At 35.7% G+C, this 23,173-nt stretch overlaps 1 long non-coding RNA gene across 4 annotated transcripts; it reads left to right on the forward strand.

Annotated features, from left to right (window-relative positions):
• Positions 1 to 1,491: 1,491 nt before the first annotated feature.
• LOC127867226 (uncharacterized) lies at positions 1,492 to 22,670 on the forward strand. 4 transcript variants are annotated; one of them, XR_008043374.1, is made up of 7 exons: positions 1,492 to 1,608; positions 3,791 to 3,857; positions 11,096 to 11,296; positions 11,536 to 11,676; positions 14,718 to 14,812; positions 19,160 to 19,413; positions 21,417 to 22,670. It is a non-coding gene; the product is annotated as an uncharacterized LOC127867226 (long non-coding RNA). The 4 variants fall into 4 exon arrangements; XR_008043372.1 differs by having other exon boundaries at positions 11,536 to 11,704; positions 19,160 to 22,670; XR_008043371.1 differs by having other exon boundaries at positions 19,160 to 22,670.
• Positions 22,671 to 23,173: the final 503 nt, after the last annotated feature.

Consider the following 23,173-nt stretch of genomic DNA (forward strand, 5'->3'; position numbering starts at 1 on the left):
AATCCCCGCAACCGTAACCTTCGTTATATGATATTGATAATAATTTACGTCACCTATCAACAATTAAAAGAAACACGAATTTAGATTATTTCCTATTTTACTATCTGCAATATCTTAAATAATTGGGCATTTTATAAATGATTCGTTTGCGGTCTAAATTGAAACGGGAAAAAGCTAATAATTAACTCAATCCTAGATTATATTATTGTAACAATTGAATCCATTCTCATAGATGATTAATAATGACGTAAGAAGTCGGTCATAGTTTAACTCCAAAACAGCAAAAACGTTGTGCATTATACTTCTATATCTGCTCAGTTGAAGATTTAATTAAAATACTTGGTATTACAATGCGATTAGTATAATTTAAAAGCATTCGATTTTGACCAGTCTATATTCGTTGATGTCATCATATATATACACGTTTACCAGGGGCGTAGCTGCTATTAGGCACAGCAGGCCCGGGCCTACATTTTTTTTAACATGAAACAAATAAAAATGTTTCAACTTCGAAAAACGCATTAAAATGTTGACCCAGAGGGGGATGAGGTATTAGAAATCTTCATTTCATATCGACATAATCCTCAGACAAAATTGATTCTGGTCGTGTTCAAAGGACATATCTTCCAATTATCAACTCTATTTATTTCTATGTGCATAGATTCTAGCTCTATTTTTTTCACGTGACTTGCTGTTACAAGTTTACATAGATCTCCATGTACATCTACTTGTCTCTCCTTCAACACTACAGTACGTTGTAATGGATTATCGTTGGATTTTTAAGAAACATCCTGAATGATGTTTGTGACCGCGGAAAATTAAAATGGGGCACTTGCCCCAGTATCCCGATCCATTGACTGAATCCGGGTCGGTTCGGTCCCTTGATGCCGAACAAAAACGTGCCGTTGTAGACATGCAGACAGTATTATTGGAAATAATTCCCATGGTTTGACTTGTGAAAAAGTGGAGTGTTACACTTTTAAATGTTTCTCTGTTTCATATTGTTTTAAAATTTAGTTCTCTGACATTGAGATAAAACAGTAAAGTATCAAAGAAAAACAGACCAAAGTCTCATATTTTCTTATCTCATTATTTGTTTAGATATGCTTTTTATCTCACCACAGGCGTTATAGGATTAAAAAAAGATTCAGGTGGAGGACATCCGGACCCCGTGTTTATGTATCAAATCCGGGCCTACAGCTCCAAAAATGGTAGCTACGCCCCTGTTTACTTAACCGTTTACGCAATATTCTTGACTAAACCAAATGAAATAAGCAATGGCATTTCAAACGCAATATCATTTTGTCAGTACTACTTATTAAAACATTCAGGTTAACAATACTTCAATATCAATCCTTCAACAATCCGCTTAGCGTAAGTCTTTATGTGATTATGGGATCCCACGATGTTTATCATACATCCAATCAATAAATAGAGGATGACGTCACTATGTTGTATAGCTAGATCGTCTGCGGGTGATCGTCTGCGGGTGATCGTCTGCATTGACATATGCATTGATTATACATCGACTATTGGTTGCCAACGACGCTACTTTAAGATCGCCGAAACAAAAAATCCCTGGACCGATTTGGGAAATGTGGACAGTGTGTATGTATTAAAACAAGTTTCAATTGAAAATTAGTTTAGAAAACGTTCTGTGAATAATACTTCTCTTTTGTTAATGCAGTTTAGCTTTGTTCAGTTTGAAAAATGGACGACATAACTTATCGATCATACAGTGTGTATGGAATAAAACAAACAATAAATACGTACATTTGGATTTTATTCAAGTAAAATGTGTTCTATTGATTATAAAAAGTACTGAAAAGATCATTCGCTGCTAGTTCGTGATAGAGTAACTCTATTTTGTCTGCATATGTTCACAAATGCGATCACGTAAGTGAATTGTAATTAAATGAATACACTTTACAAATAACACAGTATTACCTCCTCCTGACAATATGAAATCAGCGTAAAACGAGTAACCGATTGTGCATTTTTGTTTCTACCTTACCTAAGACAAATAGTTGAGGTTTTTTTTGCTAAAAGACTAGAATTTTGTATTAAAAGTACAAATATTGGCTTTAAATTATATTAACTGACTTCTCGTAAGTTTTTTTTACAGTTTTAAGACTTAACATGCATCGGACAATTAAATTGTTCAACTTACATAGTTTGGGTAAATGAATGAACAAAATGCTTGACTTTAGCTGACGCAGAAGTCATATCCGATATTAGCTCGAGTGTTCAATGGCCAAAGACGTTTTTAAACGAGAGATAAGAACCAAAAAATACGCCTATGCTTTTCCACCATTTACAAGACCAACAAACCATAGTCATTTGGGAAATATTCTGAATATTGAATAAACGTTAATACTTGTAATGGTCCCTTTTAAAAAGAAACTTAGTTTTCTAGAAAACCGATCAAAATCGTGCGGGCGGGCGAGCAGGCGGGGATGACTGACAGGAAATATTTGTACGGAGCATAAAAAGTACAACATGGATGAATATTTTGATAACTTGTTGGATGTGATTATCCTGATGAGACGGATTGTCGCGCTCAAGAGCCTAACCCCTAGGTCAAAGTTTAATATGCAACAATTCAATGTTGAATTTCAAATGTAGTCTATCTAAATGAAAAACTTAATGTCCGAGACATTACTTTGTTCAGCATAGATAAACTTTTAAATTGCTTGGCAAAAGATTATCAACAGTGTGTTACTTAATAACTAGCTCTCTAGATCTAGTTCAAGATTCGATGTCACTTGAAGAAAAGCACGCAAGCACGATTTTTTCTGAGCATGTGTTCTCCAGCATCGAGTAATTTTGATATTAAGTCCAATGTCAAAATCAGAACATTATCCCTTTGCAAATTGTCGAGATAATAAATGTGTCCAGCATGGATGAATTATTAAACAACGTAAAGGAATGGATGAGTAATACATCATGTCTAGTGAAAGAACCAAGTCTTTAGGTTCAAGGTCACAATTTAAATGTTAACCATAAGAAATTAACCACAAACACGTCGTACAACCTGGATGGATCTTTTTAAGCCGGGCTCAGCTCACAATAGATAGAAGTCGGAGTCGAATAAAAGCACCTCGATACAAGGCCACGGTTACACTTTTAGATCAAATATATTGCTCAACTACTAAAATATTTCCGAAACATAATTGTGTCAAGCGTAGCTTGATAATATCTTGGAAGAAGTCGATTAATGTACTATAGCATGTCCCTCCGTCCAAGGTGTTTAATGTAAAGGGGAAAAACTCTTTTCATATCATTTGTTCGGCATTGAGGGACTTAACATAGCTTTACAGTACGTGGCATGCATGGTTTGGCAAGAATGCCACGCGCAATCAACAGACCACTATGTCAAACGTTAAGAGCGCCGTTCAATATGAAATATCCCATATAAAAAAGTAAAACATTTCTTTGTCCTAACGTTGTCCAAATGTTTATATATTTTGTTCAGTATTATTCTGTATAAGTCGAACAATACCCGGGCTCCTTTGTAAATGTTCAAAGTCGAAGGTAAAACATTATTTTAAAAATAAAACAAATTAATCAATAGATTTGCTTCACACTGTTACAACAAATAATAGTATTTGAGTTTTATATATTAAGCGCTAGCCTTTACATATTTACATTGATGCACTGTTAAGTTAAAATAGAAATATAGCCGTCATGTTCATAAAAGACACGTCAGACGGTCAAACGCTGACAAAAACTAAATTGCTTGAACTCAATGAATAGATCAGCACAATTGTTAGAGGTGTTTGTTTTTCAGAAATGGTGCCATTGACATGAAAATCCCACCAGTCCAATATATAATTCAAAGAGAGCTCCCAAAAAAGGTATCTATGTTTGGTGTTATTTTTGTTCATTTTTAATTATTTAAGACATGCATGTATTCCTGGTCTTTAACGAACAAATAAAAATGCAATCAACATAAAGCGATGTCGTCGCATAAGGTATAAATATGTTATCACACTTTCAAAAGTTGTACCAAAGTTAGCTTGCGAAAACCATTTTCAATTTTGGTACGAGTGAAATTGACCGAATCCATTCCAAATGTAAAGTCTCAATATGAGATATTTACACATGCAGTGTCGTAGCAATATCACCAGTACCAAGAAAAACACGAATATGGGATAAAGAGTTGCTAGACCTATTTTGAAACAAGCAAATTCGTTGAATTGATATCCCCCGCCTATATACTTCTGGACACAAAAGTGTTATATTTGACACAAAAAAAAGCATTTTTTTTTGAAGATACAAAGGGCCATAACTCTGTTATTATCAGAGGGTGTACAATGCCATTTGGCGTGCATCATCCTATTATCCATATATATACTCATACCAAGTTTCAATGAAATCCGCAAAAGCACTTCCAAAATATGGCTCCGGACACAAAAGTGACGGACGGACGGACGGACGGACAGCCGGACGGACAGCGCCAAAACAATATCCCTCCGCCTCTGGCGGGGGATATATACTCATACCAAGTTTCAATGAAATCCGCCAAAGCACTTCCAACATATGGCTCCGGACACAAAAGTGCCTTTAGTAAACAGCATTTTTTCAAGATACAAAGGGCCATAACTCTGTTTTTAACAGATGGTGTACAATGCCATTTGGCGTGCATCATACTCTTATGCATATATATACTCATACCAAGTTTCAATGAAATCCGCCAAAGCACTTCCAAGATATGACTCCGGACACAAAAATGCCTATAGTAAAAAGCATTTTTTCAAGATACAAAGGGCCATAACTCTGTTTTTAACAGATGGTGTACAATGCCATTTGGCGTGCATCATCCTCTTATGCATATATATACTCATACCAAGTTTCAATGAAATCCGCCGAAGCACTTCCAAGATATGGCTCCGGACACAAAAAAGCCTATAGTAAAAAGCATTTTTTCAAGATACAAAGGGCCATAACTCTGTTTTTAACAGATGGTGTACAATGCCATTTGGCGTGCATCATCCTCTTATGCAAATATATACTCATACGAAGTTTCAATGAAATCCGCCAAAGCACTTCCAAGATATGGCTCCGGACACAAAAGTGCCGGACGGACGGATGGACGGACGGACGGACGGACAACCGGAAGGACGGACAACGCCAAAACAATATCCCTCCGCCTCTGGCGGGGGATAATAACTCAAGCCAAAATACTAGTAAAATTGTTCTTAATTTTTCCGGTATTTGAACATTTTGAACAATCATTGAAACGCGAAAAACTGAAAAGGGAAGTAAAACTAAAGAAAACCCAAAACTTCTGATTGCTTCCGTGTTCGCTAGTTCGATAACTTTACAAATGGTGGGATATTGTAGGATCAGAGAAACTTTGCAGGATATTATTGCCGTTTTAAATATATTTCGCCGATATCCGCCGTGAGTACACTTGATTTGGAATAAATCTTCATCAGCTGGATTTTATCCGATCCTTTAACTTTTTGACGTAAATGTGCTATGATGTATTATTTCACTTCTTAATCACGAAGTTATTCGGAAAAATCTGAATATATCTCCGTTTAACAATCTAAATGTATTAATTTATCATTTCTTCGCAACTAAAACGATAGTATGCACACATTACGCGTAATGTGATTGTAGGTATTTCAATTGGAATATATGATTCCAGTATAAATAATCATGCACCAAAGTATAAAACTTTGCTTTTTTTCGAACAAACCTAAGGCTTATATAGATTAAACTTTTACAATATTTCTGGCTTCTTACTCACTTGAACTCCGTGAAAGCATAAACACGTGAGGAGTCGGTTGACAGTTGGTCTGTGTATTTGGAGATGAAGACATATCATCGAAAGGAGAAGAACCGTTGATAAGATGAGGCACAAGTGCGAAGACCCATAGACAGAGTTCTACACTGAACAAACATAAGCAGAGATCCCCGACCGATAAGAATAAGTACGGAGGATAGTAGTTAAGTTCATCTGAAATGCACCGTATGATTCCGTCAAATGCATTATAAATACCCAACATCCCTCGACCGTATGACACCATGTTTCTTCTTCATAATATGATCAAAAGGTATGTAAAAAGTGTGCTTTAAAAAAAACGCAAAAAAAAATTGCTTTCGCGATTCTGATTCAATGAATAATAACAAACAATGATATATTCGTCTATATTTACTTACAAACCATTGCAATAACATTCAATTGTAATTGTCATTCATTTCTACATTATTCACAGAATCGGAGAGCGGGGGCCTTGCTGATTTACAGGAAAACTACTTCTTGCAGTACCGTAATTTAAACAACAAACAAAAATCGCCACGAGCCCGTGAACACATACGAGAAGACCCAGGTGACTGTTACTTTATCATGCCCTGGTTGTGCAGTTCTCCGTGACGTCCTCACAGACGGTCTTTAAGATTCTGAACGCCAGCTTGATTTCCTTTGATGACGAGAACCAAGTCAAGAATCTTCAAGACGTTTTTCTTTTGTGTAGATGTCACACAATCCGTTAAACTCCCTACGTTATACTAGTTGATTCGCATACGTATGAAGCTGAAGCGGTTTATACAAGACGTCTGTGATCTTATTAGATATGGCATGTACTCCTAGAGGTCGTACAAAAGGTACTCTAGTTCTAGTTCTCAGCGTAAAATAATGTGCAATCGGTCATCGTTGTTCGTGATGCAACAGTGATTATCAAAGTTCAAGAATTTGAACGAAAAATGATGCAATTGTCCATTGTCTATGCATATGCTATTGTCTCGAGTCATTCTATCGGACATGCTTACAATATGTTCTCGCAAATGACGTCGCTGTCATGACCAGTCATCCGCCCTTTTCGCCTCAGGTAACCAAACCTCGAAGAAATTATATTGTGTGTGCATCAGTACCATGACAAAGCGGCCCTTCGAGAACGTCCTTTGCCTTCCCTTAAATTGAGCTTTGCCTTTGCACAATGAAACATGCGACATAGTTGCCATTGCAAAAGAAATGCTGATATGTGCAACTTTTCAAGTACAGTTTGCCTCTACTTTTTTCCGAATCCATGATGCCTTCTTACAGGCGATTGTATTGTCATGCGCAATACGCGTACAGCTTTTTCTCCTGTGCTCCGATATGACGCACTGGCCGTCTTACACGCATTTGACCATCGTGTAACCACCAAGCCTGCTTTTAGCGATATCATCCGTCACCTGGCTGGCATCACATCAACCATCATATCAATTCAAGTCCGGTGTTACCACTATATAGTTATTGAACCGTATTTCTACACCTTTGCGACTGGTCTCGTTCGAATACTAGAACATTTCTATTACTATAGCAGTGTCGTAGCCAGACCCAAATGTAAGCCGAGGCAGTATCTTAGGTCTTTCTAGGGGAGTCCGGGGGCATGCACCCCCTGAATTTTTTTTTATACCTAGAACGTCTCTGGTGCGTTTTAAAGGCCATTTAAACTACATTTTATACCTAAATTATCGGAATCGTGGACGCTACATATAACCGTTTGGTATCAATAAAGTAAACAAAAAAAATCTGCTACAATATAAAGAAGTGAAACTCCAGCTGCTGGAGCAGTATTGAATTTTCATTAAAAACAATTAGTTGGTCCTTTATTTAAGGCAAGTGACCGATTGTCCAAACAGTACAAAACAGCACAATACAAACCAACATAAACACAAAATATGAATAAAGCTGGGGTCACCGCCTTGGAACGGTCAATGCAAAATTTCAAAGTATTGATAGGAAGAAGAACCTACATCATTTTCACATACCTCGGCTGATATATATATAATTTACATATACTAGTGTTTATTTATTTATACTGTACAAATATATATTTTTAATGTTGCCGTCGAGTAACGAAATAAAAATTATTAAATACAATCATGAAATGACCGGTGCGTATTGGATATAGGGCGAACGTTGCGAACGTGATCTAGGTGATGCAAGATACAAGATACAAAGTTTAATTTAAAGTCGGTTTACAGTAGTAACATTTCAACATTAGGTATGTATAGCTATTTACCGACACAATCAAAGGCACTATGGTTCTGTACAAGGCATTTATAAATACAAATCATATTTGGTGTTAGTAAAAATCCACATGCTAATAATTAATAGGTATATATAAATAAATAATAGATCTATATACACATATAAGATACTACATATTCTAGTAAAAAAACAAGGAGCTTGCACTCATAAGTAAAAAAAACAACTGACATGCTAAATAAAAAAGATGAAGAGATTATTATGTAGTTTTAAAATTAAGCCATGAGTGTTTTAATAAAAGAAAGTGATATACAGTATATGGATTGAAAAACATAATTACTAATTTAAGTAATAAAGTTAAAATATTATTCTACCATATATTTAACACATAAAAAAGGTATGTTGAAAGTGTATTTTACTTGATAGTGGTCTAGCTTACATTAAATACTCAGTTTCCTTACATGAACAAAGTACAATCTCGGTGAGTTTACACTAAATCCGATTCCCGTGGGAAACGATATTTTAACGGCCAACTGTCGATGCATTTTCTTGAGTGCAATTTGTGTGTGTCTATCAAAAATTTAAGATGAACATGTCTTCTTACAAAAATCTGAATAAAACAGATATGGCATGCAACTTCTAAGAAAATCCGAAACGCAGGTTATATCATTACATTTCTTCTTCCAATGTACTGCCCTCTCGGGTGCATTTTCGACAAAGCTGCACGGAGTCGGACTTATTTAAAAGCAACCCAAACGTTAATCTTTCAACGTCATTCGCAATAACATGCCTCTTAATGTTGCAAAGATACATTATACACAAAAATAACCACAAAAAATGATTTGGTCCGATTGCTAAGTTTATGGCGTTTAAATTGGAAGATTTAGTGGAATGTAACTTCCAACTGACCGTCGGAGGGTAACGCCATCTTGTTCGAGTAACGACTAAAGTTAATTTATGTTTTTATGCTGACAACTGGCTACATCAAAACCAGCACATATCTTCGTGGTTTGTTGTTGACTTACATATTAAACCAGAAAACACTTGTGTTATACAGCCGTAGTGCACAGTTTCCTTGTGCTAATAAAAAAAGCCTAATTCAATGCGATTTCGTTTTCAATTAATAATTACATTTAAAAACAATCTTCGAGTCTCAAGTTGCACATGACACGATTTCAAATGTGTTTATGATTGAAAACTGTCTTTTGAGTGATGGATTTCGAACATCCATTTATTAATAAGCTTTAAGTAACGAGTTGTATTTTTAACATACATTTTTAATAGCTCTAGGACTACTTGTTTTTGTATTTTCTTTAGATTTGGCCAAAGTATCTACCCGCTTGTGCTAACTTTCTGTAAATAATTTCAGATGATCCCTATATGAAATAATAAATAAAGCCATAAAATTTGACAATTATATGATTTACTTTTTGTAAAAGGTTTTCTGCTTATCTTTAATTGATTTATTGGCAAAGTTGAGAATCTATTGTTAATAGTGTACTTAAAGTTAGGGATTGACCTAATGAAAATGCTCGTGTAATAAAAAGCTATACGTCTTAAGACTGGTATAATGTTACATTTCGACAAGAGAATATGTATTAATATCGAATATTTAAAATTGGCCGCTTTAAAAATGCGCGCCACGTTAACTTAAACCAGTTGTCCTGTTCAACTGAAGAAAAGTCAATAATATACTTGTCAGAAGTTTTGTAAATATACCTGTCGGTATTTAAGTACTGTTTTTTCCAATATTTGTGTCAGTATGAAATTATTGTTTACACTTATCAACATTAATAATAACATAGCTCTAGTGAACCCAAAGGGGAGTGTTCACTGCACTCAGAGAGTAACAAAGCCGTCTAGTTTAATTTGCAATCTTAAAGAAAATAAAATTCAGTCAATAGGAAGTACTTAAAAAAGATACTTTGTTTTATGATAAAAGGAGCAAAAGAATTGTCACTTGTTAGCAGAGTGGTGTTGTATCATATGGTAATTAAAGCATCTGTTATTGAACTAACAATTTTCGGCTTAAAACAGGCACATAGACTGTATTTTGCTTACATGCATATTTATCTAGTAACAAAGATATTTGTAATAAACTTATAAAAAAGAAAGGATCTTGTTTACCCTAGGTCAATTTCTCCACTGTTCAAAAATTTAAGTAAGAATCTCTGGATAGTCACACTGCCATTTTGATTTGGACAACTTTTTACCTGATTATACTACTTTTAATCTCTACACTCAATTAGGCTTCAAGCCTTGATTGGTCATTGTTCGCTCGTTACTACTTACATGTACCCCGGCCCCCGTGTACTCTTAAAAAAACATGTACCCCGGGTACGGTAAATATACATAAAGGTACCCAGGAACGCTAAATCGGTTGTTGTCGGATATTTTTTTTAATTAATTATATTTACATTTATGTCATTTTTCTGTAAAATGGCCACTATATTATCGAAACTTACTCAAAAAGCATGTTGATGCAGTTTTTTTAAAAGAGAAGTTTGTTTAAGATAATCGGTAGCGCGTTTTAGGATTTTGTGCGGGAATATAACTTGGGTACAGTCTAATATCGACCGGGTACAATTAAGTATATTTACCGTACCCGGGGTACATGTAAGTATACTTAAGAGTACCCAGGGTACATGTAAGTAGTACTCAAGCCGACATTGACCAATCTAGCCTCAATTAGAACCCTGTATAAATAGCATAATAATTTGATCCAAAATCCAGTTGGTATAAAATTTATCCGTCAATAAAAAGGCATGCACATAGTTATAGTATACACCATAGTGTCTCGTTGTTTGTTAAACCATGCTGTAGCTATTGAACTTGCTGCTTTCATATTGGCTGAAATATCCTCCTTATGCAAATATGGATATGTGATGAAGTTCTATTAACTCTGCCACAACTATTGCAGGTCAAAAGGACGCATTCAAAGTGAAATTAAAATTTGCCCAAAAAGCTGAGACAAAAATATTCTTAGTCTAAACCCCAGGTTCTGGGTCAAATGAAAGTCCTGAAGTAAATTACATACCTATGTAAATAGTAAAATATAATGTTATTAGCAAAAAAACAACAAATTAACTATCCCAATGTTTTATCTTTAAGATTGCTGTGGTGCCTGGAAGCAGTCTACATTATGACAGTGCTTGCGAATGCCAGTCTGAGTTGGAACTGGTTCTGGCATGCTGTAAACCAGTACAGTAGAAAAGGGCATGTTGGAGCCTGATGCTGTGTTAAGCAGACATATGCTGATTGTGCAAGAACTGATCATGGATGATTTCGGGAAGAACAGTTTGACAAAGTCTGGTGAGCATATTTTGTTACCATTGCCATATATTAACGTTTAAAAAACACTACAAAGGTGTCTGACAGTTTGAAGTGGGTATCATGTTAAGTTTCTATCGTGCTTTAGTGTTTTCCCCCTTCTCTGTACAAAATTTAGGTTGTATGAGTTGTAAGCTGCAAGAAAAATCATTACTTCATAATCTGCATTATTATTTTCTCTGTAAGAACGTATTTCTTTGACATTTGTGTTATATTTTTAGTTGAATTCTTCGTCAATATGGATAGTAGGAGCGATGGCAGTGTTGGTGTCATAAGTGTGAACTTCAACCCTCCCCAAGTCCTAATGGCCATTCCAGGAGTGTGTACAAATCCAACAAGTGCTATCATTCAGCTGGGGGAGAGTAGGTCAACTCAGTCCATGAAACCTTGGTCATTATATTTTTACGCATTAAAGCAACATTTCTTCAGTGAACACCCTTTGTTTAAAAAAAATTCAGAAGCTCTGAGCAATAACAACTTATGCTATTAGCTCTAACAATACAAACAGCTTTTGTGATCAGCTTTTGTCTGTTTTGATTCAATATCTATCTTGTTAACATTCTGGAGAAGTGAAAAAACTAGGCTCGCAAGTCACTGGGTGCTGCTTAAAAGTAACTGGCAGAAAGCAGGACCATTGTGGTGATAGTATATAATAATTTGCTAAAAAAATGCAAAACGTTGAATTTCAAAAGAGTTTGACACTTTTTGTGTTGACCAGTTCAAAATGGCAGAGAAGGGAAGCTAAACGAGCCTGACACAGCATCCTGTTTATGTATTATTTATCTTTTCATATAAAGGTCATATTTATTTGCCCAATCTTAATTGACATGACGCCTTATCTATGATCGCTCCGCCCACTAGAATTGATCCACCAATCAGCAATTGGATTTATCGGGCGCACTCTTTAGCAACGACCTGTCCGCCATTTTCTAGACAAGCTTCATGTTTAGGTTCACTTTTATTCCAACGAGTTTCTTTTGTTTTCCTCTTTAAAAAACGATTAAAAATGGTTAAACGGTGTGAATGGGGATAATGTAACTTGGACAATCAATATCCTGAAAGATTAGTTGGTGACATTGAATTTATATTGTTTCCAAAGCCGAAAAGATATCTTGAGAAGTGTAAGAGATTTATAAATGCATGCGGTTGTCACCACGAACAACTGAACGTCAACACTGTCAAAGACAATTATAATATATTTTTATCGGATATACTAGCAGGTTTAAATAGTTTATGTTATCGATCTGATTATCACATAGTATTTCACGTTTTTTTAAATAGTTTTATCAGTTACTAGGTCATTAATATACAGAAGCGAGGTTCATCTGCATTACTTAAAGAGAAATAAAACCCAGCATGAAGCCTAATTCGTGCTGTGTTTTATTACTCTGATAGTAATGCACTTAATTGACATCATACATGTTATTTGAAGGTGACATGTGATATATTATCTTATTAACGGTATCTACACATTTGTAGTCATGTGGTGTCACCAATAAACGCTTTTAATCCACACTAGGAGCTCGAATGCCTAGATCTCATTTTTTTAAACGAGTTTCGTTTATTTTGTTCGGATTAAAAAACAGAAATGAAATATGGCAAAAACGGTGTAAAAAGGGTTAATGCAACTCTGACATTTGGTATCCAGAAAGATAAGTTAGATGAATTAAATTTATACCATTTCCAACGCGGCAATGCGGTCTTGACAAGAGCGAGTGGAAGCTTCAAGAATTACCGAGATCCTCTTTATAGAACATTAATTTATTTCACAAACTTGAAATGTCATATAAGCAATAACTAAGCATTATTATGTATGTATTATGTCACGTGTGCATGTAAAATAATTGAGAATTTTGGTACCCAATTCGTGTAACTTTACAAAATCCCCGTTAAAAATCGCGTTTCTGTGTGTGTCAGAAACAAGTGAAAACCATTTTGTTATTATTTTAATAAAGGCGTATCGATAAATGCTATTGTAAAAGAGTTATTATTACTGATATTAGTTAACCAATAAATGCGGTAACTTCGGGGAAGTCGGTACCTGCGCGAGCGTCTGATATTGGTAGCCTTATTAATTTATAATAGCCTGACCGTATTCCATTTCGTACAACGCTAATTTATATCAGACAATGTCCAAACTTACTGTGTTGTTTTTGCGCTTTAAATTATAGTGATTGATAAATGTCCCATAAGCAATGTTTAATATGATTAATATCACTTTTATACGCAATAACATGTGGGATTGAGGTACCCACCGGGCGTCAGAAAGCGCGTAAAACTTCACCGAATTCCCAGTTATAAAGCGCTATTTCGTGTCAAATACACGGGTAGGGGGGAATGTTTCGGTAAAATTTTTGTTAATAATACGGGTAAATACCAATTAAGTGTTAATTTATTGCAAATACCACCATTACACGTAATAACGGGTTCGATTTCGGTAAGCGCGCAAGCGTTTGAGAGCGTGTTTAATGTACCGATTTACCCGTTATAAATAGCTGATGTTCTCTTTAATCCTATATTTTTTGCATTTGCAGAATAACTAAATGGCATCAACCCCTTTACAAGTGTAATATGGTGTTAAACAAGTCCATAAAATCATCCGGAATATCGCGTAAATCTATATGCAGTCTATAGGCAAAGAAGCCATTTTGGTGTTAGCTTGTCTCGGTTTTCTTCCCGCTGAGCCACGTGATTAAGTGGGCGGAGCGATCACTGATAAGGCGTCATGTCAATTAAGGGTAGAAGAGTTCACTATATCTAGGTATAGATTGGACTGGATCATGTGGTCTTAGAAACTAGCTAACTTTGTCATATGGCAAAGAAAATCTTGTAAATCCTCTCAAAGTCACTTTTATTACTATTATTTCCCAAAATCTACATGTATGTGAATTTGTGAAACTAGGTCAGGTCAGTTTTCATCAGTTAACAACTTACATGGTGGTTATTTATGCCAAACATTTACCAAAACCTAAGGAAGGCAGACTTTGGACCTCTTTTATTAGATAAAGTTTATTAATCATGGCTAATCTAGTATTAATTAGTAAAACCATATTCTGTATAATCAAGCTTTTAGGACAGGCTAGGCAACACAATTTATTCTACAATATGCAAGTAGCAATTTTTTCAGCATGAGTCATAATATCACTGACACTTAACATAAAAGTGAATAATATTTGGGCACCTATTATTTTGTGAGAGTATAATATCTTTAATTCCTATGGCATATTAAAAGCTCATTTAATACAAGCCCACATCAAGAAACATATCAAGAAATATATATATATATATATATAGACTATATATATGTTTCTTGATGTGGGATTGTTTTAATTGAGCTCTAAATATGCCATGGGAATCTAGTTGGAGGATTAATATGTTTACTTGATTCAATTATATGTTTCAGTGCCAACCAATCAAGTGTTCCTGTGAGCTCTAAAACAGAAGCATATATCTGCAGGTTAACATCATGAAAACATCTATAACCAGAATCAGTTCAAGGTAAAACTAGGAAAAACACAGGAAACAAGGAATTCCTTTTTGTTACAAATATGACCATCAATTTGAATGCCCCACTATGATTATGGCAGAATGGCATACAGTGTTAACCCTGTCAATGTCAGTGTTTCTATGTTGAGGTGGGACGTTTTGTGTCCGCCTCATATTTTGATTAACAATGTGGGGTTTACGGAACAAATTGGCACAATTTCTCATTATATCAAGACGACTTTGCAATGACAACGTCACTCGCTTCAATTTCAAAATAACAATAGACACTTTTCTCTATCACTAGGTATATATAAGGATAATTCCCAAACATCCAAGTTAGGGGTATTACTGTGTCAAAAAAAAGTTGTTGCCACTAAACTTCTTCGCTTGAAATAAGTTGGAGCCGATTTTTGTCCGTAATAAAATATATAAAAACAATAATGATATAAACATCCCTTTCAATGCTTAAGTTACAGGGAAAACTGCAGAATCAATTTGATCTTAGTATGGAACATGTTATTAGTATAAATTGCTCATTAAATGATTGCTTACTGGTACTTTGGAGTTTGTTTTCTTGAATGAGAATAATATTATCAGTTGACCATCCATACAAAAAGAAGTGGTCATCTGGCTATATCAGTAACCTGCCTACAGCAGCTACTTTGACAACTTCCCTTGCCAGTATTGCCAGTATATAAGAAAAATGTCAGTACTTACTCCTAGTCTCTTTTTTATTATCACCCTTTTAGTCAGTCGGTTTGGATACTTCTGATCAATCTGAAATTTAAAAAAATATATTTAAAGCTCAGCCAATAAGATTTTCGCAGAAAAAGAATTACCAGTAAACTCCACTTAGTACTTACACTAATAATGATTAAAGTGCGGAATTAATACCAAATAAGAATTTAATTATACCGATAATTATCCCCAAGCTTTTTGAAAAGCGTGGGGATGTGGTTATCTCCGCCGTCCGTCTGTCTGTCCGTCCTGGCCACTATCTCTTCCTACACTATAAGCACTAGAACCTTGAAACTTACACACATGGTAGCTATGAGCATATGTGCGACCCTGCACTATTTGAAATTTTTACTCATTTTTTTAGGTTATTTTACTATAATTTCTTCATTTCTACACCGATAGTCTTCAAATTGATACCGAACCTCTCTTATGACAATATGGTCAATCTCAACTATGCATGGCCCCATTACCAACCCTAAGGTGCCCCGCCCACATAGGCCACGCCCACCCAAAATTGCAGTTTTACTATAATTTCTTCATTTCTAAATTGATTCACTTCCAATTGATACTGAACCTTTCTTATGACAATAAGGTCAATCTCAGCTATGCATTGCCCCATTACCAACTCTGGGGCACCCCGCCCACATAGGCCACGCCCACCCAAAATTGCCTTTTACTATAATTTCTTCATTTCTACACCCATTTACTTCAAATTGATACTGAACCTCTTTTATGACAATACGGTTAATCTCAACTATGCATGGCCCCATTACCAACCCTGGGGTGCCCCGCCCAAATAGGCCACACCCACCCAAAATTGCCTTTTACTATAATTTCTTCATCTCTACACTGATTCACTTCAAATTGATACTGAACCTCTTTTATGACAATACAGTGAATCTCAACTATGCATGGCCCCATTACCAACCCTGGGGCGCCCCGCCCATATAGGCCATGCCCACCCAAAATTGCCTTTTTCTATAATTTCTTCATTTCTACACTGATTTACTTCAAATTGATACTGAACCTCTATTATGACAATATGGTCGATCTCAACTATGTATGGCCCCATAACCAACCCTGGGGCGCCCCGCCCACATAGGCCACGCCCATCCAAAATTGCCTTTTACTATAATTTCTTCATTTCTACACCAATTCACTTTTAATTGATACTGAACTTCTCCTATGACAATACCGTCAATCTCAACTATGCATGGCCCCATTACCAACCCTGGGGCGCCCCTGGGTCAAACATGTGGCATGGGGATACGCATCGGCCTCTGCCGCGCCATTTCTAGATTTAACTTGCAGACTTATTGAGATATTTTAGAAATACAAAATACTGTTATTTTTCTTACATACATCATTTAATCTTTCACAAAATTGAAACAAAACATTTTTTTTATAACACAACTTGCCATGTAATCCTTAAAGTAATGCCCCCCTTTTCAAGTCATTTGACATTATATGACTTCTTGATAATAAGAATAAACTATTAGCAAAGAAACTCCTCTGCCACAATAGGGTTCAATAATTAAACAAAAAAATCATCTGAAACAACAAGGCCAAAAAGTGTAATGTTTATGTAAAATTGATTGGGGTCCTCAACATGATTTGTTCACATCATGCCCCTAGATTTTCATGATTTATGGCTTTTTTATGCACTGGGAGTAGACTTCAATATGTATAAGTAAACATTTTAAGTATTTTTTTAGGGAACAAGATTGTAATATTTGGTATATAATATTTTACTGTTGTCCTCAACAATTTGTATTTTATTAAACCATGCCCTTGTCCTCAAAAGTGACCATACCATAACTTTGGTATCAATTTACTACATACTTGTATAATTTGAATTTATCAATCTACAAATAGCATTTAGAAAGATAAAGTCCATTCAGTATGCCTAAATTGGTTGTTATAACAGAATGTCTTTTTGGCTCAAACTCTATTCAAGGGACCAATATTTAATTGGTTTTTATTCCTATATGTACTTCTTATTTTCTGTCTTAATGCTATTCCTGAATTAGAAGTTCCGAATGGCTCGCAGTGTTCTTCTCTTCCTTAGTTACAGTTTCCATGCATTTGTCTTTTGGCACTATTAGCTTGGTCGCAGAAATCATATCATGAATTAGGTTTGTGATATATTAAGTGAAATAAGGATTTGTTATTTCTTATAAACATACACAATTCTGAAAATTAAATGAAATATATAGTTATAATAAACATAAGTTGTCTGTAAATAATGCTATATTTTCTCTGTCATAATTTGTACCATGATTGTCTTCATCGCCAACTTATCAAAATAACTTCAACTAGAAATGGCGCGGCAGAGGCCGACGGTATCCCCACGCCGCATGTTTGACCCATGGGCGCCCCAGGGTTGGTAATGGGGCCATGCATAGTTGAGTCGACAGTATTGTCATAAGAGAAGTTCAGTATCAATTAGAAGTGAATTGGTGTAGAAATGAAGAAATTATAGTAAAAGGCAATTTTAGGTAGGCGTGGCCTATGTGGGCGGGGCGCCCCAGGGTTGGTAATGGGGCCATACATAGTTGAGATTGACCGTATTGTCATAAGAGAGGTTCAGTATCAATTTGAAGTAAATGGGTGTAGAAATGAAGAAATTATAGTAAAGGCAATTTTCGGTGGGCGTGGCCTTTGTGGGCGGGGCGCCCCAGGGTTGGTCATGGGGCCATGCATAGTTGAGATTAACCGTATTGTCAAAAGAGAGGTTCAGTATCAATTTGAAGTAAATCGGTATAGAAATGAAGAAGTTATAGCAAAAGGCAATTTTGGGTGGGCGTGGCCTATGTGGGTGGGGCGCCCCAGGGTTGGTAATGGGGCCATGCATAGTTGAGATTGACCGTATTGTCATAAGAGAGGTTCAGTATCAATTTGAAGACAATCTGTGTAGAAATGAAGAAATTATAGTAAAATAACCTAAAAAAATGAGTAAAAATCTCTGACCCAGCCCCACCCCAACCCACATATCTTTTGACCCTGGGGTCAGATCAAAATTCCAAATAGTGCAGTGTCGCACATATGCTCATAGCTACATGTACCATGTGTGTAAGTTTCAAGGTTCTAGTGCTTATAGTGTAGGAGGAGATAGTGGCCAGGACGGACTGACAGACAGACGGACGGCGGAGTTAACCACAATATCCCCACGCTTCATCATCATTACAAAAAAAGACTTTTGGCCAGTTCACAATTGAGTTTTAGAATATAAGTTCAAGCCTCTGGCATGATAGATCTAAAATACTGTTCAGAAAGCGTATTTTCAATGATTGCTCAATGAAGATTTACTTAATGTTGAATGTGCTTCTAAATGTACCTGTTTGGACTTGTAACTTGGATCAGAAACAAAGAAACAGATGCACTGATCTACCGACAAACAAAGCAACCGACTAGATCGATGGCGAAGACTGCTGTTCTCCTCTTAGCTCTTGTTGCATTTACTGCAATCAAATAACATGAATATGTAAGCTTTGTAACACTAAGATAGGCTAAGTGTGCCAAAAATAAGTGGGAAAAGGTGAACTGACTTCTTGGATATGACTGAAATATTATTGAAAAAGGTGTAAACTCTGACAAGAATATCAAATATTTCCTTTTCAGAAAGACGGTTACTTTGCAGCCATGTTGGAGAATATTTTCCCATCAACAAATATCGCATACGTAGTTGCAGTTGTTTTTTTAAAGAGGATTAAATGTGTTACCAAAATTTTCCTGATATGACATACCTGTGAAGGATTAGTTGCTGTTATTTGTGTCAAATCGAAAAAATGGGTTTTCAATGTCAAATTATTTGTGCTGATTGTTAGATATTTTTGGATAAAAATACTTGAACGATTGGATTTAAAGTATTGAAGGTGAGTAAAATATGAACATTAATGTTTTGGAGGAACCTTAAGTCAGTAAGAACACATTAGTCCAATTTATGTAGTAAAGGATTTCATATCCCAAATGGGCTCTGTACTTTTTCAATAACATATGAACAGATTGTTTTTATGTTTAATTTGTTATTTGATTATATGTGTATGTATAGTCGTCATTATGGTATTCACGCTTGAAAGGATAATATCATAGACTTTTGTTTGATCCTTATTTGACTTTGACCTTGTACATCGTATCTTGTTGCTGGTCATAGCAAACAATCAGAATATTCTACCTGGTGAAGATAGAGAAAATGATTGAGTAAGCATTATTTTACCTTTATGGGGTCCTGAATAATGCTGGCCTTTCTCACTAACTCTTGGTCAAAACACTTGAAATCAAAACTTAGAAGTCATGTCATTTTATTAATTTCAGTGATTGAAACACTGGTGGCATAAAAAGCTGTTCAAAGTCACGGGCCCTGCAGGGCTACCAGCTGACAATGTTAGGCGGCCCTTACTTACTAGGTAGTCACATTGAATTTCACTTTTTAAGAGGTACCCATTGCCAGACATGATTTTCCTCCTATTTAATTGCTCAATTCGATAAAAATATCCCATGGGCACACAAATAGATGTGTCATTGTAACAAACAGAAACAGATAAATAAATTGTATAGTAGCAAGCATCGACACAGTTTCATAATTAACTTCACACCAGACATGAACCTGTTTTAAAATAAACCCGATCTGAAAATGGGGGCAAGTATTTCAGTTATCATATTGGTTCGCGTTGCCTATGACTTACTTGATAATTCAACAACCCGGGTGTTCACTGGACTGTAAATTACCAAAATTGTAGTTGTTGTTTCAAGCGGGCTAGGTGAATTGTAAACCCCTGAACACACTTAATCTGGTAATGATAAAACCATCTAGTATATGATGAAGAGTATAATATAACTTGTAAACATAGAAAGTCTGTGTCCTTTTTATACGCCCGTTTTCAAAACAGGGTGTATTATAAGATCACCCTTGGCGGGAGGCTGCGTCCACAGCAGTGTCTGCTCTCTAATTGAAGTAGTTTTCATCCGATCTTCACCAAACTTGGTCAGTAGTTGCATCTAGACAATATCTAGGTTAAGTTCGAATATGGGTCATGCCGGGTCAAAAACTAGGTCACGGGTCACTTTGTGCATTTCAAGCATGGTGTCCGCTCTCTAATTAAAGTAGTTTTCATCCCATCTTCACCAAACTTGCTCAGAAGTTGTATCTAGACACTATCGAGGTCAAGTTCGAATATAGGTCATGCAGGGTCAAAAACTAGGTCACGGGGTCACTTAGTGCATTTCAAGGATTTAGCATGATGTCCGCTCTCTAATTTAAGTAGTTTTCATCCCATCTTCACCAAATTTGGTCAGAAGTTTTGTCTAAATGATATCCAGGTCAAGTTCAAATATGGGTCATGCGGGGTCAAAAACTAGGTCATGAGGGCACTTAGTGCATTTCAAGCATTTAGCATGGTGTCCACTCTCTAATTGAAGTAGTTTTCATCCGATCTTGACCAAATTTGGTCAGAAGTTGTGTCTAGATGATTTGTAGGTCAATTTCAAATATGGTTTGCTTATCAAGTTGTCCAAAACCTTCGAACAGGCGAATCTTGTGACAGTTTGGCACTCTTGTTGACAATTACATTTCAGGCCAAAATTTGTAATCTAGTCATATATGAAACAATGATGTGATTATTAAGGTTGTAACGCTTGTATTTATGTCAAAGGCATTGATACAGCAGTCACACATATTAAGCTAAGTGCTTGCAATTTCCTATTGTTCATTTGAAAAGTCTGCAAAAACTTTGATTGAGATTGAAATAAAGTTGCCACAATTGAACTTCAAGTACACATGTACCTGAAAGTCAATGGTCAGATAACCTTCTGCTCACCTATATGTCTTTTTAGATAATTGTAAATTTAAACAATCAGCGAAGTTTGTATTTCCTCTCAGATTCACCTGGGGCAGCTCAGACAATTACCATTCTTTACCTAGATGGTGACGTCACTTCGTTACAGTAAGACCGGTGTGTACACAATGATGCAATTACGGGCAATAACCCATCTAGGGTTACTAGATTTACCGAAAGCGCGCTTTCGGTATTGGTACCGAAAGCGCAATAGAATTACCGAAAGCGCATTGGATATATGCGTTATGTATACAATATAAGGAAAATTAGATACATACTGTTAATACAAATGTTTCAAGCCACATATTAAAATTTGAATTGTTGATATTTTGAGATACATTTGCTATATTGTTGAAATTTATTGAAATGCAAACTTTTTATTTGATTTATAAATGTTGTTCCATCATGCCATGGTATTCATTATTTACTTCAGTTGAAATATGTATTACAGGAAAACGCTATAAATAGTTTTAGTTGTCTTTAATATCATTTCGATGTCAACATTGCAACATGTAACATTTAACAATACAGAACCAATGATAAGAACACAAAAATCGATTATTGGAGTGTTAAAGGGATCTTTTCACGGTTTGGTAAATTGACAAAATTGAAAAAAGTTGTTTCAGATTCGCAAATTTTCGTTTTAGTTATGATATTTGTGAGGAAACAGTATTACTGAACATTTACCAGAGTCCAATATAGCCATTATATGTATCTTTTGACGATTTGAAAACCTAAAAATTATAAAGCGTTGCAACGCGAAACGATTAAATAATTTGGAGAGTTCTGTTGTCGTTTAAATTTACGAAACTACGAAGATTGCTTATATAAGGTATAAAATACTCATACTGTGTATAACCGGCAGAATAGCCGAGAGGGTTAATGCGTTTTTACTTCAGACTAACTCCAGGACTCCGGGCGTCACTGGTTCGAGCCCTGGTAGCGGCTACTTGTTTTTCCTTTTTTTAATTTTATTCTTGATTTTTTACTGGAGCTTTTAAGATCCAATGTTTACATTTATCAATATAAAGCATTTTATGACAAATTTCAAATATGCTAAAATCTGTGAAAAGGCCCCTTTAAAAACTCCATTAACAATCCACGAAGATGTAAACAAATTATAACGCCAGAGAACAGATGATAATAATAATAAGGATACCCAAACCTACCCAAATCTTGTTAATAATAATCATGTTTGTGTGATGGGCACTATTGTTTTGTTTATGCTTCATCTTTACTCGTGACAATACATATATGTAATTATCCAATATAAATATAGATTACACACCACTTTCTAATTGATTTCTGTTCTGGCCACTATGGTGCTTGTGAATGTAACGTGACGTTATTTGGTTTAAACTTATTTATAACGACATAGTAACATATTCACAAGTTACATGACCTGACATAGGATTTGGCTGAAAGGCGAACCTTATTGGAGCCCTAACCCGATAGATAATATATTTACGCATGACATTATGTCATGAAGTCGTAGTAAATTGATGATACAAGATGCAAAATGCAACATACAAGTCCAAAAAACTTAATACAGAGTGCAACGTATATACAAGTCCACTAAAATTGATGGAAAGAAACATAAGCAATGTTACAGGGGGGGGGGGGGGGAAGGAAACATTCACAAATCACACCAATGGTGCTAATGCAATGGGCACAGGCATTTCTGCGGTCGCGGTCGCCTTGAGTGCTGATCTGGATGGGGAATTCGTCTGTTCTTCCGTCCGTTTGTTCGTGCGTGCGTCCGTCCGTTCCTTCGTTCGTCAGTGCGTCTGTTCGTTCGCCC

The sequence above is a fragment of the Dreissena polymorpha genome, chromosome 2 (genome assembly GCF_020536995.1).
Source record: "Dreissena polymorpha isolate Duluth1 chromosome 2, UMN_Dpol_1.0, whole genome shotgun sequence".
Classification (NCBI taxonomy): Eukaryota; Metazoa; Mollusca; class Bivalvia; order Myida; family Dreissenidae; genus Dreissena; species Dreissena polymorpha.